We start from the raw sequence: 21,134 nt of genomic DNA, 5'->3' as shown, positions 1-21,134 counted from the left end.
GTAATCAAATTGTATGAATTTACAATCAATCCTTTTTGATATAAGCTTGCACCTTAGAATTTGCTTCTATGCATTATTCTGCCTTGCTTACCCTCCGACCGAGAAAGAAAGTTAAGAAATCGTAGCAAATTGTTGGAGTATAAGGAACAACTAACATGTGAATCTTAAAATATGTAGAAGTCAAGATGGAATGAGCGATTTTTTTCCTCTTCTCACCACAGAAGGGTATTTCTGCACTTACTTCACCTACATGTATTTGTTATCAAATGGAACTGTGTTTGTTAACGCGCATCTTTAGAAGTATCTTGTAAAGATTAAAGATCAATCAACTAGATCAAACGATTCAATTAAGAAATACCTGAACATGATATCAAGCAGTCGTTACGATTTTCTAAGCGAATATATCGTATTCCATGATCGGTTTGCAAAACCTCGGTGATGCAACTCCCTGCGCACACTTTTCAACTGCGGATCAGCAATATTGCCATTATCTATCATTTCTGGGCTGCAGGCAATTTCAAAAATTCGTCTGAGTACAGTGTTTTCCTGTAGCCCGCTATCATTATCACATCATAATGTAAACCAATCTCAAAAGCAAAGAGGCCGACATCTTATTGTAATCAAATCATCACTCACATGCAGAATGATTTTCCTACTACTTACTACCTGTCCACACCAGCATTGCATTTCCGCAAGGCAGCAGTATATCGGGTATTTGCTCGATCCTGACCTTTTACATGGTAAAGCTCGACCGAAATAAGGGATCGTGCACAAAATAAACATTACAGAATATTAGAAAATGTCTGAAATTCTCTTACCCAGTCCTGACCCTGATATCGATGATCTGAACTATGCAGATATTGATCTTAGCCAGTAGTAAGAAATGAGTATTTGTAAAGGTTACGACTTTTATGAGGAGTATTGGAAACTACAGATTTTAGGAAAACTCCCCCCTCAAAATTTTATAAATTTTCTGAAGGTTTGACAATGTATGCGATCACCAACGAAGCGTGCGATAGACCTTTATAACACGGTATGGACACTTCCATATCATCTTATTAGCCCTTTCCACTCGACAGACAAACATCCACTTTACTAAACTAAGTCAGAAAAGTAAACATCTTTGCTACATGGGCTACCTTCTCTCAGTGAGGTTAATACCCATTTCTGATGAGGTAGAGCTGAAGAATGATAAACACGTGTATTTACTGTATCAATCAATCTGAAGCTTCGGGCAACAGGTGGACTAACTTTCCGAAGGCGTCGGTTCATTTAGGATCTTAGCGAATTTCTTACGTGCACTGTGATACAACTTCAGTTTTGTGATATCTTTTGGATTTCGGTAATTATTTTTATCATACTTCGCATGTGATCAGCTAACATGACTAAGCATTGTTAATTTAACGACATAACTCCGGTTTTTAACTTTTAAAAACACTTCTCTAACATTCTGATGCATATATGATAAGTAACCAATGTGCATGCTTTGATATTTTTCAGGGGCGATAACACTCTCAATATCATCGTCACACTAAATAGTGACATAGATTCAAGCACTATTGACCTTTCAAAATTTAATATAGAATTAGACTGTGACCTCATTCCCCCTTTAAACCTCCATCAACTAAATACCGAATGTTTGAAAAAGAAGCTACTTCAAAAAAGCACTTCTCACTGCTTGCCTCTATATATTGCTACTGTTGACACTGCGGTGCTTAACTACAACCTATTGCTAAAGCTTAGTGAATTTATGAACGGTAAAAATACAGTAATTCACAATTTATTAATATTTGAAAGTTGAAAGTATTGCTGTAATTTACAGCTTATTGCTATTTGAACAACGTAAGTACTGTCAGTGATTTACAACTTGAATGCCGAAAGTACTGTCAGTGATTCCACCTTTAATGATGAAAGTACATGTACTGTGATTTGCAACTTTATTTTTACACGACGGTTTCGTGACATACATGTTCAGCTTTCCTGTGATATACAGCCTATTAATAAAATTATATTTTGTGATTTACAGCTTATTAATATCAGAACGATATAAAGTGCTGTGACTTACAACATACTCTTAATATTTGAACGTAGCGTTCAAAGGACATAAACGACAATTCACTGATCATTTTTTCGTTCTTTATTTGCAGATCTGTTCCATGTTAAGCATAGTTTGCCTCCACAGAGGCATCATCAGTTTTTAGCTGTATCGCGTACGTCGTGGGATCACATCTGTTTGGAGGGTTTCCGTCGAAGTCAGGAAAGGTAGGCATGCATCCACTATCTTACCTTACTTGAAGCAACCTTGCCACTCATAGATTATACATGTGCCTCACCTGCAAATTACTTGCAGGCAAAGTTGAAATCAGATTTTGGCTCTAAACAACTCGATTTTTGCGATTGCCAGATCACACCAGCAAGTCACACGAACATAATTATCTCTACCTAATCCGTAATATCTTTGACGATGACTTTCTCTAGGGAGTGGGTTGTCACAAGACTGCTAGTAGCTGTGACATACGGTGGTACCCGGCACAACGTCAGTCTTATGACGGCACGATGGACCATAAGGTTAAATGACGAAACAACTTCAAAATATTTGGCTGTATGAGAAAACATCTGAAAGCCACTGCATCAACGCTGGCTTTTTTAGACTAACCGTTTCTTGAGAAACTGACAAATTTTGCAGACTGTGCTATAGGGAGTTTGTTCTTTCACCTGTCCAACTACATGCTTGTAATGACTACCGGTGGTTGGGAATTTCTCGGTAAAGCCACGGAAGGCATCGAAGCTTATTTTTCTTCTCTGCAGCAGTTGCTACAAAGTATTGATTTTGGACCATGAGGTTGTTTCCTTTCACTGATAATCCAGAATGGCCGTGTTTTGTGACTAAACAAGGTCCATTGCAATGTTATCGCAACAAGAATAGCCAAGGCTCGTATACTGTGAGATTTGTTTGGGCCGATACTGTCAAAACATACTTGACTTCAGAATGCACTCCCGCATCATTGTTCTCAGATATATTGAGTTGTATTGTCTACTGTACTGTTTCGTTTAACTTGCTTGGAGGGGAGTGTATCACTTCGAAACATGCTGGCAGATGTTTGCTGTGCCAGGTATATATACATGCAGACCTACCGCCGATAAGTTGGAAGATGTACCAATGCAGTTCAGACTATTGCTTAAATTTAGCTGCGCCCACTTCATGATTGCTCACAGATTTGTACTTGTAGGCTTACATACGAAGTCATTTTTCATACCCACTTAGTTATGTCACGGCAGGTGTACCTCTGACCGACCAGTGGTGCCAAGCAACAGAAGAAAAAAACAGAATTCCCATCATCATTTATGTGTATATTCCCATCTCTTATCTTATCATATTCTGATTTACCCCGTTATGTATGATATCATGCACTTGGTATACCATTCGTTCAACCATTGACAGGCGAACAATGTACAACACTAATGCTACAACATACATGGCTTTTTGTGACATTCAATTTAAAAATGGCAAAACATCACATCCATTGAATTCCTTATGGTTTATGTCTGGGGGAAAGATATTACCAATACTCCATCAGGTTATTACATTTTCAAAATGGATAGCGTTTTAGCCTTTGCCAAAACGACTACGCTGATTTCAATTAAATTTCCATGTTCCAAAAAGTTTCACGAGAGCTTGGTTCTTGACAAAGATATAGAGTTTGGATTCTAATGTCGCTGAAATTATTTTTATGTGATTGTCGGGGGATTAATGTAGAGTTTATATCAATATTTTCAATCTATTCCCGGGTTCAGTTCGCAATTGCAGCTAAGCGAACAAAATCTGTTAAAAAATAACGATTTCTGAATATTTCGCATCAAAAAATAAACCACCTCGGTGCATTTAAATTGAATGTGGTCCCGATATTTTCAGCCCATGGCAGGCTTTCTAAGAAATCCAATTAATATAAAAATGTCCACGAACTAAAAATATTTTCGCAGCATTTCCTGATGAAAAATTGTTTTGAGTATAAACATGTTTTCCTTATCACCATTTTTTGTCCGTGTCCATTATAAAATTGATATCAGACTCTGGTTTGTTGCCGATATGTTTCAATCAAGCAGCATTGGTTGATAAAATTGGACTCTGCCAGGCTACTCGATAAGCTATTGCTTCAGATTCTGTTGTTATTTTAAATCACCGATCAGCGAACTTGATACACCAGCCATTCCATTGCGATATGTTTCAATGAAGAAATGTCCATCATGACATTTACTCAATAACATACCGGTAATTTTGTTCTGACAGTGTTAGATTAGGGGATCAGTCTCATATCAGTAACTGCATGGAACGCCATGAAGCCTAGACATCGACACCCACGGAAATGCGCTTCATCTGTGGATGGGCCGTGTCTGAATGGGAGGGGGTGGGGGATGTAGACCATTTAAATTGAAAAGAATTTGCCTTTCAGTTACAATTACCAATTATATGGTTTACTTTGTGTGGAAGATGCTACGAAGTACTCGAAATCATCGCCCCTTGGTGATACTATGAGGTGTCATTAATGTCGTGTTGGCCGCAACCCTTGGTTCGAGTGCTCCGCGTACAGAAGTGAACAAACCCTCTGACCGCCACAAATATCGATTCGTCACAGTAAGACCAAACGCAGTTCGAATTGGTCAGACCACCTTCTATCTTACACTTTTAAAAACCGAGAAATAGTTATTTTAATCAAATAATTGCATCTTGTGCATCTTGTGGATCGCAGTTGAAGCTAATAACTCCATAAAGAAGTAAAAACACCTTTTCCTCACATGCTCCCATCATTACTCACAGGAAGGAAGCTCGAATAATTTCCATTAGTTTTATAAGAAATGAGGCAAGACATTGACATCTCCTTATGAACAGGTGATATCCGTGTTGAATACAGACTGCTTGTCTTTGTGCAAAGTAGTTTTCGATAACTACGGTTCATTATTAATGATGCACGCATATCGTTGAAATTACAACTTGAACCAACGCTAGAAAGACGTTTCAAGAAATACGGATTTTTTTTCATTGATGAAATCAATTACGATGTACATGATCAATCCCATAGTCAGATCATAGTCTGTTTATAGGGTTTACTATCAAACCCTTTGATATTTGGAATGATTACTTTATATACGAATGGTATTGGGGGCAACAGCCACGTTCGCTTCAGGTCCAACGGGGGGAAATGAAGACTGTAGTTAAACGTCCGCAGTTGCAGTTGCAGTGAAACGTCCAATCCCCTCATCAAGTCAACATGCAGGCTTAAGAACTCGTTAAAAGGAATGAGCGATCTCGGAGCCATGTGTGTCAAGATGTTAGATCTCGGATGAGAGCATGTCACGGCTTCGGTTTCAGCTTCCTGGTAAAAAGTAAACGCCTTTGACAAAAAGATACATTAGTACCATATTTGCAATGGGTGAAAAAAACCTTCTGAAGTTGTCAATACATTCATGCCACTAAGAAAGAAAAGCGGATTAATACATGTAGTACCTTTGTTCTCGCATGGCTGTCTCTTCCAGACTTGACCCTGAAAAGCCAGTTACACAGATCCGTGGCTATCCCAGGTGCTACGGATGCCACTATCAGTTACAGCGGGCGTGATATGCTTGAAAATGGTGGCTAAGCAAGAAAAGCAAATAAAAATGTAAGAAAGATTTACAGGTAGTGCACTATAGTTTTTGCATTGGTACACTGTGATTTTGGCGTATTGGCTGCAGGTCGACGAACCTGTCCAAAAAAGAGTTCGAACAACGTTCCCTCTCAGATTAATGACGGTATAATAATGAGGTGTTTAATCCCTTTACGAGAACCTCATTAATTTATGTATAATCCAGTTTGGTGCGGCAGAATGTTCGTTCGTCATAGAACGTCGCGTTTGAGCGAAAGTGTTTTCTAAAATGCCTAAAAACCGATATTCTGTCTTTTTTAGTCTAAATTAATAAAATGATAACACCGTTTAATTACTATTCAGTCTAGCTTCATATAAGTTCCCTTGCGAATTTAAGCCACATCAAATCTTTGGAAAAAACGTAATTATGCTACGGTTCGATGGTTTGGGAATAGATATTAGAAAATTAATTTTAAAATACGGCTAATTGTATTAGTTTATGGTTATCGACCATCCCTTGATACGAATGATAAATATATCACTCCCCCAGCCGTTGAAGGACTAAACCATCCCGCGGGATCTTTCTATATCAAAAACAAGGTTTGAAAAACATATAAGGGATTTGATACTGATGTTACATGTATTCAAGGGCTTGGAATAAAATCATGTCCCTTGCTGAACAGTTTCCTTATTCTAATCGAGGTATCGGCGGTTTGTTTAATTTTCTTTATACATTTTTCGTGTAGTGCAAAAAATATTCTGGGTAATGGGCCGCAGGGGAACGCCATTATGTTTTGGATGTGTTTGATGTAATGTACAGGAATATGTATTTATTTAGAATATCGCATGGCTACATATAGTTGAAAATGGGGAAGGTTTAGGAATCGACTGAGAGGCAGTAATGCCACCTAAAAAATCATTCCTGCTTTGCTGATTCAGAAACAATCAGCATATTGCCACGAAAGTTCCAAGCGTCATATGAAGAAAGTTGGTCTGCCATATTCTATTACTTTTTCTTGCCACCATTTCCTACATTCCTAACGCAGAAAAACACGAAAAAACAGTTATTGCTTCCTTCTTTATCGTCTTGGCCGCCAAAGCGATGAAATCGTTTGATATTTGAGACAACCCCAGTGGCTGCAGACACTACGAAGCACGTACAGGAGTCAAGGTGATTTCTTGACATCAACTTACCAGTTTCCGGCATTTTGAATTAGCCTGTAACCACTTTGCTATACATTGCGGCCTTTACATGTACACTGCGCATGCATGTGAACATGTGAACAGATTTCAGCCCTGCCACGCATATAACAAGTGGAACTTTTAAAAGGACAATGATTTGATATGAACTCTATCGAGACAGACCAAAATATTCTTGAGTGGATGACCAATCGGGACAGTTGGTACGAATTGATTGTTTCTCTCCATGTTACGCTTTCATCACTGATGAAAGTTGCTGGTACATTATAACAAATGATTTCGCAGCGCAATCTCCTTTTATGACCGCAATATTACTGTGATTGGCAATTGCTTTCGCAAAACCTTATTTCTTCAGGAAAATAGCAAATATATGAAAGTCGTTTTCTTTACAAATCTTAGTTCAAAGTGATATTTCCTCCAATTTCAAAGGGAATGGTCCGTTTTAAAAGAAGTTTCTCACGCAGTTAGGTCAATAACCGAGAACAAGTTCCCCGACTATAAACTTTTATCAAAAATAGCCCTCTGCACTTTTGGACCGAATGAAATGACTTCGCCACCGTCCTTTGGCTTTTAAGCTAGGAAACTTGGCTGACATATGTTGGTGAAACCCAATTCATTTGCGTATAGTCTGGAGTATGGCGATATTTTTGCAGCTGTCGGACTAATCTGATTTGGTTCCGCTTAATAGTGAGCCAAGGGAACGGAAATCATGCATCATTAATCTCACTGAGGAATTTAATGACCATAATAGCTGTTTTGAATGTACAGCTGCGTATAAGCACCACCAGAAAAACTCTGGCCAAAAAAACATCCATTAACTTCAAGGCTTTCACCAACAATTACCGCATAGCGCGCACTTCGAATTGGTGATGTATACGTATTTCGTGAAGGAAAGGTTATAAGCTGCAGTCACAGTGGTCTGTACGTGCCACGTACCGTCATTTGTATCATTATAAAACCGATGGCTTGTTCTCTATTGTGATAGGTCGCCATTGATGTCGGTACCATGATATTTGAAACACATGAAGAAGTATCATTTTGACGATTTTATATTCTAACCTTTACGACAAAACTGATTCAGGTACCCTATTACAAAGCAACAGAAAACAAAAATAGGGGTTCAGAAGTTGAATATTAGCTAACATTATGTCATAGAGTTTGACATATGAACCAAGTGAACTTTTCAATCCAAATCATTACTCGCCCACGCCTTCACGCCGGTATATGTCACTGCATCCGGTCGAAAATTGCTGCTTCCCATGAGTTGGCGTAACTACGTGTAAATAGGGCTACCAGTGAATGGCCGCCATGACACAGGTGATTCGGCTTTTGTCATCAAAAGCATAGCCGATGCGATGAGACTTTGAAACAATGATTTTGTTTTTGAAATAGAAATGTCATTTTTAGGAGACACGATGTTCCCCTATTCGAACTACTCTGGAGAGCTCTCAATGATTCCAAAGAAAATTATTTCACAGAACACAACTATAAATCATTTTCTTCAATACGCTCCGTAGATTTTATTCGTTGTCGTGGCTGTGTTCGTACTCCAGGAGCAGCATAGAGCATTGGTATACATGTATCAACTTGGAGTTGAAGTTCTTGTTAAATTTAGTAATATCATTTGATTGCCAATTTCGAAGACAATCGATCCCACGACCCGTAATTTGATGCTTCTTTTCAATGTAATGGGTGTAATTTGCAGTCTCCGAAATTATCGTGAAATCAAACTTGCAAAGAGTATTAGCCTATTTCTCAAACCAATGATGTAGTAATGAAATTTGACCGTGTTTACCATGGTATAAGAGTCTCTCTACATACCATTTAGATCATTGCTATACTTATTATTTGTGGTATGATAGTTGCCTTAAACGAAGTGGACCCACATAGACATCCCATTTTGAAACAGACAGGCCTACTTTGTTCACTATCTACATATAAAGTCCTTTGATACGAAAGAGAGGTAAGTCATTTTCTTCTTTGTTTGAAAGAAACACACATGTATTCGCCAGATTTATATTATCCATATTTGTGGGCCTCATCGAATTGACCGAATGAACTGTTTTGTTTGCACATAAGTAATTGAAGATGGTGAATTCCATTGATTTAAACCCAACCAATAATTTCAATACATTTATGTACATCGTAGGCTTGCAGCAGTTAATCAACTTATGTTCACACCAATGGGTAACATTATATCTTATAAGCATCCTACTAGGGATTCCTGAAGTCGTATAAGCTTAACCTAAAAGTACAATTGACCCATTTGTTGGGTTGCATAAAACGGTGTAGTCTACTGTAACAAATGTAATGCATGAAATTGGATGAATTCTAAGTGTCTGCTCAGGGTGATTCAGGGTAACAATTACGTTAAATCGCAGTCAAATAATGTGATATGCACGTTAGCAGCCTTCCTGTGGTCAAGATATGCATGTACATGTAGAGCTCATTTAGAGGGGAATTTGCGATCTAGGAGCCTTAATTGTGCATCAAGATGACCAAACCTGATTCAACAAGAATGTATATGACACGTTTCAGCAGGCACTGATCATTGGCCTTGTCCTGTTGTTCCGTATCGTTTTCCAATATACAGCAACATATTGTATTGGCAAGAAGGAAGATATCTTTCTATGCTCTGGCAAAATCTTCCTTTATTATCAACACTCATCATAAAACCATTTAACCAACTCAATGGACGGATAAGGAGGTAGAGAAAACGATTCATCAATGACCACGTCAACGAAAAGGTTAATGAGAGCAGCAAACATTGCCTGATTCCTTCACTTTTTTACACGCAACTCATTAGAGGTATCGCGGAAGATCATCATCATTAGGATCACGATTCTGTTTATCCAACTGTAATAATGACACATGGGGGAAATAAGGTTTAAGGTCCGCTGGATTATCTATCGAGAAAGTCTCCGGCTTAGTTAGTTTTTTATAGGATATGTAATGTTTCTTGGATACCTTGTTTGTTGAAGAACTAAGAAGCTGTAGACAAAATCCATTTGAAGTTACATGTTTGTTGATTTGTTTTCCCTCAAGTGAGATACTTTACTGTTGCCTATCCGGGGTTGGTAATTTTATCATCTCTTTATCGTGAAAACTATACCCTTTGGTCAGACATAGTTTTGTCTAGTCTGTGGTTATGAAGCAGAACTACTATACTCCTGTGAGGACCTGAATCAGCGCCGAGATCGGCAGATGTATGAATTGTTTTCTCCAGATTTTGTATTCGGGGACTGATGCACCAGAACACGAACTCCTTTAACTCGTTATTACGCATCCGTGAACGGATACAAAATCGGGAAATTTTGTTTAAACTTCAGCCGATTGTGGCGCAGATTGATCAAAGTCGTAATAATACATCTCAATTGGTTAATTTTGAATACTTGTACATACAGTAACATAAGTACATCTAAATCTAATTGTTGAGTGTCATTAGTCTGGTCACCGGCTTAAAGGGCAAGCAGATAAACGTGTCTTAGTCTATTTTGGTACTGAATGATCCTTTTGTTTATGATCATGATGAAAGGAGCGAGATGTCCACAACAAGCCTGATATTTTTGAGGGTCTTTGACTATTTTTAGAGTAATGCAATAAGTATTTTATAATTGGTATTATATCGCATGTTGTTGAGGAAAGGATCAGGGGTATATTTGAACATGACGTCAGTGAGTTTTGATCTGATGTTTTTTGTGACACTACCGGTATAGCGGCATATTTGAACAACAGTATTAGCAGCGTTATTTTGCCCCTTACATTTACATCGCGATTAAAAGAATTCAGGCCTAGCCGAATGCATGGTCTATTGTCTTTACAAAGCCGGCACGCACCTTGGCCTAAATTCCCATTGTTCTAATGTTTTATCAAAGGGTCATCGGAGCATATTTTTGTAATAGCTTTCATGGGGGTCGAAAAGTCTACACTGGCAAGGCAAATAGACGTAACCGTAAACAGTTAACATTTTGCGGGTGTTTTTTTTTTCGCAGATATTTGTGAATATTCTCCATCTGCTAAATATACTCTTCTATTCGAAAAGCGGAAAAAAAATCTCGTACAAGCCGTGAACATAAACGTCGTGATTTTTTTCCATAAAATTTTGCCAATTGCAAAACTTGAAGCCTTGCCAATATTTACCCTAAAGGCAATTTATACGTAATTTTCTTGAGGGAAAACCTTCGTCTTGTTTCTTAAACTTTAAGTGATTGTAGAGGGCAATAGCAACACAAAAATAATCAGGTCTGGTGGGGAAAATATTAGTCTCGTTTCAAGTCTTTACTAACTAAGGAGTCTCAGTTACATGTAAGTGGTTTTTTTGTAAAGACATATGATACGTTACTGCGCATTTTCTCCCGCAACGGTCAGCGCGCCACACCGGTAATGATATCGTTTTACTTTCTCTCCTAGACTATTATCTGTGTTTTCGCCCACTTAAATGTGTGTTTATGTTGTTACCCTGGATTTGGAGGGTTCGAAGTCATCAGGTGAACAGTTTGTGTTGTGAGCAAGAACTAAATCGCATTTTAACACGTCAAAACGGGACAAATACATCCATTATTAGAAAATAACACCGCAATCAATAAGGTGATTTAGAATTCTTAGCTGAGGAGCAGTAATCATGTAAAGACCTTTGTGGGTAACCGCACTTCTTATTACTTGAGGGCTGATCGTGTCCATCATTTACAGTCTTCTTGGCATTTGTGTTCAAGATGAAATTTCTACTGCTCGTGAATTCTATGTAAAGAAAGCCGGATCACAAGATACAATACGATTGAATCTCACGTCATGGTGAATGTATAGCCGTCGTCCCCTAAAGGAGTAAAAAATAAAAATATAAAAATGTAAAAATGTATAAAAATCCCCTGGCTAGTGGATCTCGGGCAAATCTGCTTCACATTTTTAGCAAACTGTTTAAATCAATCATAGTTTATGAAAGTAACTCCAGCGGCGATACTATAATACTTGTTGAAAAGTCCTTGAAAAACTCGGCTTAGCACTCCCTTAATGCAGACAAATTCAAAAGTCTTGTTCATTTCATTAGCCAAAGGCAATCTGCAGTCATGAAATCTCAAATTACAATCAAATTACTTTTTTCCCTTATTGCTTCTTGGAATTGGCTCCTTCAACAATCTTCACAAAGATGTTTCGCGTCAAAATGAAATATTGAATTATTCATTTCCAAAGGACCCAGTTTGAATTATAAAACTAATTAAATTTCTTCGCATTCCATTTATATTTTGGGGGGAATTGATTAGTAGGCTATTTTCTATCAATTAATTACTTTTGTCTCTACCTTGTGAAAAAGACAAAAGGTAATGTGCTAATTAATGTCATATGCTTCCATTAAGATCTAGTGATCCTCTAATCTAATGCTATAAATTATGCAAAAACATAATTTAAAAATGGGATTTTATCAAATATTTTTTAGATTTCGTACATTTTTATGAAACCATGATTACTCTCGATACAGGCTGTATTATCGCCAGCAGCTGTTTCTGAGTTGATACAAGATACCGTCTGGTGATTACGTCTCCCGCCCACTTGACAACAAAACGCGCCTGTAAATGATGAAATAATGAGATAATCAGTCCAATATTCAGTCCAAGAACCAAAGTTCAACTCAATAAGAACTCGCAGAAGGTTTGATATATTGCAAGGCAACAACTATGGCTTCAGTTGACATTTCATTTAATGTTGTTATGGTTCAAACCGAGATGAGCTTTATTAATACGTATTTTAGTATATATTAAAATGTGAAGCCCTCAATGTGGCAGACATTACGGCCTGATGCTCGTTATGAACCTTAGTTGTTACTTCAGCCAGAGTCTATATATAGAAAGACTCTGCTTCAGCGTATTGCGGTAAAGAATGTACTGCCTGCAGCCAAATATCGTGGACAAAAGAGATTTAACTATCGTAAAATTTGCACCGTTTATTTTATAGCCGGCAGCTTTAGTTAATGTTTTGGTGTCCGTACCTGACAATGTTATGTTCTTTGGTTAATTGCCTTTTTCTATTCGATAACAATACCTCTTGTCATTGATAACTGGCTATAGATCTTGGATATTATAAGTATTTGCTCCGGTGAGATGCATTAGTAAAATTCACTCATTGATGACAAATTGAAAAGAAGGCGTGCGGAGTCACGAACTTCTCAATTGGTTTTGACTTTAAATTTGCGTTATCTCATTCAGTAACTAGTGTCACGTTTTGAGGGATTTCTTTTCGTTTCTTGGGGTCCTCCCCCCCCCCACCCATCGTTTGAAAAGGTATGCTGAAAGATAAATTGATTGACTCTTATTTCTCTCTTTCCCCTTATGGTCTCTCCAGCTGTTCATTAGAATGGAAACCCTGAAATATGGGGAACAACTAAGAATGTACTCCGGGCCCTGTCTGCAGCTGTTGTAAACACTTATATGAATTCCTGTCGTATGAAATAGTAAAATGATACGTCGCCAATACCGCAGAAACAACCGTCAATCCCTCTCACCGCCAAAGTCATTTCATACCAAGCGATGAAATTACTCCCCTTCCACCAAATCGATCGAAATGGCCACTGTGCAAACTCTTGAATAATCTCCGAGTTCACTAAAGACCATGAGTAAACACTGATTACACGTCTCTGGGGTAATTGCACGGTAAGCCACAAAATCATCTCGCGATTGTATTTCGCAATTTACATACTTTATCTGGCTGTTAGTCTATAATCAGTTGGTGAAGAAAAAAACAATCATTCCAGAAATGTTGTTTCTTGATTTCCAATTTGAATTTAAAATTTTGATATCAGTATCCTTTTTTGGTGAGCTGACGTCAGATGAAACTGGTTCATGGTTTTTAGTTTGATTATTCTAAACATTTTCACGGGTAGGGAAACATCAACGTGACAAATCGAAGGTGAACGCCGGTTTTGAATTCAAATGGGAGGGGAAAAACTTGAATCATTTTAATAACAGCAATGGAGAAGATGGCTGCTGAATTTTATTTATGAAGAAAAGTTCTTGACGAGCTCTACAGTTCCCCTACATGGATTTATGCTTGTCGCGTTCCGATTTGCTATTGTGGTTTAGTGGTATCGCAGTTAGAGCAGTTGCAAAGTAACTGGCACTGCTGGGCCTGGTTGTTCAAAAGCACAATATCCAGCGTTATCCATATAGGGCTACTCACATGTCTCCTGACAATCAGGGATAACGTTATCTCGTTCAGTTAAAGGGAACTGGAACTGCCAAGCCAGTTCGTATGACCTCGTTTTCATTTCCCGCGTATCGGGTGATCAGAACGAGGCATGAATATAAAAAAAGGCGCCCAGCTGTCAATCATTGAGTGACGTCACTACTATGGAATTTACTACGAAAACTCATGAATGAAAGATTGCATGACTCACGTGATTCTCACATGATTCTCAATAATAACAAATTGAACTGCGCATGCTCGGGCACTGGGGGCGGAGCTACAAATCTGAACTCGAATAGGAAGTTGGAAGTTTGACTTTCTCTGGCGGTGAAAGTCGAAAAGTTGAATAAATCGCTCGGCGGTTCCAGTTCCCTTTAATCCCATTAACATTAACATTTTCGCGTTGAGAATTAGCGACTACAGTACATGAACGTTAAAGCTAACGTGGTTTTGAACAACCCAGCCATGGTGTTAAGTCCGCCGCCGATTGTGTTCAGTGTATTTCCATGTGGCCCAAGTAAATATTTTTTTAAATATCCTAAAGCTGTATATTCATGTAGGCACGCAAGTGTAATTAAAATTCGCTTTATCAAGTTTGATGTGAATGCTAAGCACATCTACGTGACACTTCACATTACTTGTGCGAACGTTTGGTTCAACTTAAAAGAAAGGAGGTCGTTCGACATCAAAAGTAATTAAATCTTAGCTCAAGCTATTACTATGAACATGGCTAATGTCTCAGGGGGGTTGATTAGGCAAAGTACGAATCTCCATAATGCACGTCCCCTTGTACATGAACCGTTCTCTTATACAAACTAGAACATAAGACGGTAATGGAACGTAATGGAGATGTCGTGTGTGTATGTTGGTCTTGTTGGAGTGAGTTAGTTTTTCTTGACAAGATCTCCAAGCAATTGCCTCATTCTCTTTGAGTCATTAACCTAATTTTGATAATCATCTCCTCCTTTTGTAGTCTGCTGAATCAACTTGTTTGGAAATACTAATGAGGGCGGGGGTTAACGAGACCCTCTGGGCTATGTAGGACATGGTACTAAGTTACAAGTGTATCACTCTTGAAGCAACTCTCCGCTCATATTTTCGCAACGCTTTCACTAAAATATTCTGGTGATCATTTTTACTGACTTGGCCTCCAAGAACAGCAGTAGTTCTCCACTTAAATGTCAAACCTGCTTATCGTTTTTTAAATTATCTCTTTGTATTACTGTCGCTACCGGTAAAGTTAGGTTTTTTATGCACATGGTAATCTTGTTCTTATACTCATATATTTAGTCATTACCGACTGCTTCGGTTATCATCTATTCGGTATCAATCTCTTTGTCGAAACAAAGCTGGCCAGACTGGGTCTTAAATTACAACTCTATACTTATACACGCTGATGCCCTTGATTTGACAATCACTTTGATGTACATACAATACTTCGCAATACCATGTACATGTGTGTACAGGTGAGGGCTATATTTGGCTCTAGAAGAGAGAGAGTTTGCGTGTAAGTTCTCTGATCAAGACATCAAAGCAATCGACTTGGGTGCATGAATACAATATGGTGGGATTTGCCGTTAACATGTTTGAAGCCAATGCAGCTCTCTAAAGACAAAAGCAGAAAGTGTACTTTGACATGAACACATATTATTCCAGAAACGTAGAACCTCTAAAGTTCAAAGGAGTCGAAGTACCGAACGTATTGAATTCTAAACGCCTTCTCAGTGATAACCAATTCGCTCTAAGCCTAACAGCAGTTACGAAAAAGATAACTGTAGTCACTTTACAATCTAACATGTCTTATTTGCGAATGAAGTTGAGGATAAACAAGTTGGTAGTTGATGATTTAACCACATAAACGAATTCTATCATCTTCTGCAGTTATCTTAATGGAGAAAGTGTTTAACTGGCCCATAGGAGTTGAAGACCTTCTTTGTAATCTGCCAACGCGTAAAGATAACACTTGTAGCATCCCTAACGTGGAGAGCTGTTTAAAGATAACTTAATTTCTCAGAAGGAAACGTTCTCTACATTTGGTTGACATGACTGAGAAGTAGAAAAGCATTACATAAGATACATTGCTTTCATTCACAGTTGTCCTGTTGGTCACGGAGTGTTTCACTAGAGATTTTTCTGCGAATTGATGGTTTTTCAGAATCTCAGAAACCATTACCGGTAGGGGTTTTTCATTTTTCCGAAAAACCTTTACGGTGCGCATATTTGTGTTGGCCAAGAGCTTTAAAGATTTCAAGAAGCTCAAAAGCCGTTGTTTCTAGGTTAGTGACAGGCTCTAATTCAGTTCTGTGGTAAACCTGATAGTCGGAGAAGAAAACTCTGATCTATGGATTACATTTAATGGGATGGCCTTCAGCACGGAGTTCCATATAGCTCTCTCCAGCATAAATCCGCCTCGAAATTTGATACACTGGTATCATCTGATCATTAATATCAGGATGACTACTAATTTGTGGCTAATTATCTATTTCCCATATAACTGGTATAATATCGATTACAGATTAGGTCCTAATGATACCCTTAGTGGTGATTACTTACAAAACAAATTGCAACATTACAATCCATACGTGTTCTGATTTAAATGATGCTTATTTTCTAATTGAAGTATTTGACCTAGTGCACTGGAGCTGGACATTTGCAAAGTTGGTCATCATAAATATCTGAGAACGGTGTAGTCATTCAGGATGAGCAAGAAAAAAATGAATTTGGATGGTGAAGGCGGATGTCCGGCTGTGCTAAGTCACAAAAACATTGTTTGATTATCCTTTTTTCGAAAAATCTTCGCTTAGGTGGATGGTGTTTATTTTCATTATTCAAAATCATTTCAGTTTCGTTAAAGTGGTCTAATACAAATTGAATATCATCTGAAGACGTATTTCTCCTTTTGATAACATGATAAGGTGGCGTTAACATGATAATGTAGCGTTTCGTGGGAGCTGGCAGGAACGATCGACAACTACTCTTTTCTTTATGCGGCCTTATATGAATCAAGGGTTGTAACATTCATTGGGTTCAACCATGTGACGGCACTGATAGTGATATACCGCTTATTGCTGTTCTGATTTGAACAGACAACACAGTTATTAGGTCCGATAACTATCTCAAATATATCTCCTAGTTGGAGTTAAAAATTGGATAATATGTACTTGCATTATTATTGATGTGATAACTATACTAATACCAATTGAACTTATTTGTGCCACTTTAGTCCAAAGATTCGATTTATCAGCGAAACAGTGCCAATTACAGCTTTGGATTGGGAACATGTCAACCAATTCAATATCTCATTTCAGTAAATCATTCGGAATCAGTTAACTGCAAACAATAAATTTGTGATCCTATATACGGCGTTCATCTTGCAATTTCTTTTTAAGAGTTCCCCGGAGTTTGCCAAGCAAATTTTTTATTCGACCGAGAATGCTTTAATAAATGTAGTGCTTCTGATCTCCGTATGAGGGCGTACCAAAATGGCAGGTGCCTCAACGCCTACGAACGAGGAGTACGCAAGTCTGTGATAAACATGTTTCCCATCCCTCACGAACAACGAAGTACAAAGAACGAAGTTTGCTTGATATAGTGTCGGCCCCTACTGAAAGGGCCAGCCTGAGTTGGCTAACGAGCAACTCTTTATTCTCAAACTTCCCCTATTCCTATTTAAAGACCAATTAAATTATTACATACAAGAAAAACAGGCAGATCGCTTTCCCGCCATCTGCGACGCTGCAGCTTTTCTGCTGATCCGCAGTTGTGTACAAGACAACCATCAGTACTCCTGTCCTCCGGAAACATCATGTTCTGATGGTATCTTACGCTGAAGCTGGAACCAACCAAGCAAAAGAACTCAAATTGAATTGGTTCACAAACGCAATAGTTTATGCATTGCTTTTTATCCGCTAATGCCAGTTCAGTGCATGATGACTATAACTCCTGTATCCATGGCACATTTCTCGCTACACAATTAAGAGATTCTAAATTAAGTGGCACCCAAGTGGAATCAAATCACTTTAATCCAAAAATGTGCCCTCCAATTGCTTCAATGTCAATCTCATTGAAACAAAACATAAACTGTGCAGTGTTGGTGATGTACACTACATGTGCGCCTGCTTCCACTCCGTGTGCATTCGTCAATGTAATCAGCCGCACTGATCAAAGAAATTGATAGCTTGCACGCAGGCTGCTTAAATAAAGTTTATGGGAGCAAATTAGATGCAGCAATTTTATGGCGTTCAGGAGAACCCATCGTTAAAATTGTGATTTTAGTTAATGTGATTACTGAGTAAGAATAACACGGTTACGATTACTATTATTTCTTTATCTCCAAGCAAGGCGATGTTTAAAAAGAATTTAGTTGATAGTGAGAGTTAGAGTCGTCGGTAAGAACGTTAGAGTCAAGTTCCACAAATCTTACGAAAATAAGGCATTAGGAATTATAAAGTTTTTGTTCTATAGTAAGCGACATTCCATTTGCAGTCGGTTGTGTCCAGTGTTCTTTATTTGAAGGTCATTGACGGCCAGTCCTGCGCTGCTTGAAAAACAGACACTGCGACAATGGAAACGAATGACTCAGCAAGTTTGTCCTGCGTCTAAGACTTTTCGATGGATTGGTAACGAGAATTTTGCATTCAAACAGACCCGTTCATCAGCTCTAAAAACAATGATCGTGCGGTACCTTTCTAGGATAAATAATGATTCATAATTCGTATTCGTAAAGTTTGCCAAACCTCACTAGTATTTCATCTCAATCATACGAATCCTCAGTTATTAATCAGATTGCTAACTCGTTGCTGACACGGCATATCAGTGAAAAAATAAGGAAACAAGATAATAACAAACTCGCTCTTCCTTGTTCACTTGATTGATCATGAGACTGCAAAGATTCTTTGTTTTTCCTCCAATTATTGATGCCAAAAATGAACAAAACTTGTTTATCTGTAGCTGAATTGGCATATTATTTCCTGCATTTTGCCCGTTTTGTTGATAAAATCCTTAGAAGAAAGGGATATATGAAAAGCGTTTTTTCTTGGAAGTTTTTGTTCGCTCTTTGGAAGAATGGGAGCTTGATCAAATTCCTCCTGCATGCCAGCGAAGGTATTTGAAAAAATCCCTGTCAGTAGTGATCAATATAGCGCAGCTCTTCCACGTGTGGAAGCTGTTATTATTATTATTATCAAAAACATTTTTATAGCGCTTAACGTTGTTAAACTTCTAAGCGCTTTACAATTTATAATAAAACATAACATTAATACATGATAGAATAAAAGTCATTACTAAAGAATACGTGCAAAGGATTCATGACAAAAGAATTTCTTAAAAATATGAGTTTTTAGTGCAGTTTTAAAACGACCCAGGGTATTCTGGCCACGAACACTATTAGGCAGCTCATTCCATAGCTTTGGTCCCGCCACTGCGAATGCAGAGGAGCCTATCACGCCGAGCAGCGAATGCAACAAATTCTTATTCTTCGGCCTTCGCTCTGCACTTGGATGTGTTATTCTCTGGGGGTCCTTTGGCCCAGTTGTCTTTGTTTGCCTCGCAGTCTTCTGCCAGAGGTCGAGTCTACGCCAGCTACTCTTGTTTCTCACTCCGTGGGGTATCTTGTTTGCCCCGGCATACAATGTAGACATCAGATACAAGTAACCTCGACTTTGCGTCGCCCGTCGAAGGATTAGCCAGAAATTTAAGTTCTTTGAAAGCCACACCGGTTCTTCTAGAAATGCCATCCAGGAATGTACGAGTATAATTATGTACTCTAAGTGCGGTGTTTGCACAAAGCTCCTGTGTCTGATGTATCAAGCGCCATTACAGCGTGCCAAGAGAACGTACACCACTAAATGTGACCAACTCCCCAGTTGTGCTTGATGACATAACTTCTTCAGTCAATTTTTATAAGCGTGAAAAACCTTCCAAGCTGTATCAAATACGAATCTAATCCCTTTATCCAATCTCCAGCAAGCTCGACCGAAAAATCGCTTCCAGTTTCAAAGAGTAATATCTGGTGATATTCGCTCCAGCGCATATTTTAATAGTTCATCAAGCACCTCTATGATTTTCTGTACGGTATAATGTTCGGCGAAGCGTAGGCAATAGTAAGGTGCCGTAGGTCACTGCTTTGATGTATGCTAAATAGTCTGGATAGTCGTTCTGCTATTGACACAAGGCATGGTACACATATCGCCTCAGTCAATGGCTTTGCCTGCACATTTATATTGAGGATGCGAACTTCACACCAATAAGTGTACGTTTGCAACGCGCGGCGGAAGTGATGTGACATATCCCAATATTGTTGTCAACTTTGTCGTGGGACGCGGTATGATGTCTGTTATACAACTTGAATATTATCCCCTCTGGGCTTTTCGAAGTTATTGGCATATGGCACTGTGTGTGAAACTGTGTATAGCGGAGTCGGTGTTTGCTTGGGAACTGCAGGTGTTTCCTTAGCTGCAGCAAACAGCTATCAAATGTTGTCATGTCGTCCAGCCGGAATTGTCTTCCCCTGCCTTCTTCGTACCTTCATCCCTATCCCTATCCCAGCACGCGCTTCGTTCATGCACCAGATCAATGTTGCTGGCAAATTGCCTCTTATTCCAAACGTACCCTGTAAAACCGTCAACTAAGCTTCCCCACGGGATTTATTCGTGTATTCGTATCAAGAACAGTTTTAGCAAAGCGTTCGCCTCTTAGCCTAAATACTTTTGTATGTTAGTCCTATTAAAAAAACATAGTCACGAAGTTTCGCAAGATTCGGGTTTAAAGGAAATACATGTTCTTGACTTGATATTTATCCAGTAAAGCAGGACTCGTTATATCGTACATTTCATAGCCTCAAAGTCACGTTTGCCTTGATTTAACCTACATTCCTTCTCCAAGACCTCTTGTTGACAATATATGGAATGGCCAGTCCAGTGTTGTCAAATGATTGGCAAATACGGGAATGGGCGCGTGCTTGTAATGGAATATACGCCTAAATCGCTCCGCTTCCACTTGTAGGCGAAATTGACGTGTATTCTTCTCTTAATCGGGCTTTAGACTCAACCGACATGTTTCCGATATTTGCCAGGTTCATGACAGTTATTGGCCCAGGATATTGGCCGACAGAACTGCTAGAATTTAGTTATATTGCCGACG

At 38.6% G+C, this 21,134-nt stretch overlaps 1 protein-coding gene across 9 annotated transcripts in view; it reads left to right on the top strand.

Annotated features, from left to right (window-relative positions):
• The window catches only part of LOC135487054 (allatostatin-A receptor-like), a 162,748-nt gene that overhangs the window by 118,500 nt on the left and 23,114 nt on the right, over window positions 1-21,134 (top strand). For all 9 annotated transcript variants that reach the window (XM_064770417.1, XM_064770400.1, XM_064770383.1 and 6 more), the window contains one exon: window positions 2,148-2,262. The gene's annotated coding sequence lies outside the window, so the exon portion shown is untranslated. The remainder of the gene's footprint in view (window positions 1-2,147; window positions 2,263-21,134) is intronic.

The sequence above is a fragment of the Lineus longissimus genome, chromosome 1 (assembly GCF_910592395.1).
Source record: "Lineus longissimus chromosome 1, tnLinLong1.2, whole genome shotgun sequence".
Taxonomy (NCBI): Eukaryota; Metazoa; Nemertea; class Pilidiophora; order Heteronemertea; family Lineidae; genus Lineus; species Lineus longissimus.
The sequence above is the reverse complement of the archived record's forward strand: the minus strand, read 5'-3'. Positions and strand labels throughout refer to the sequence as shown.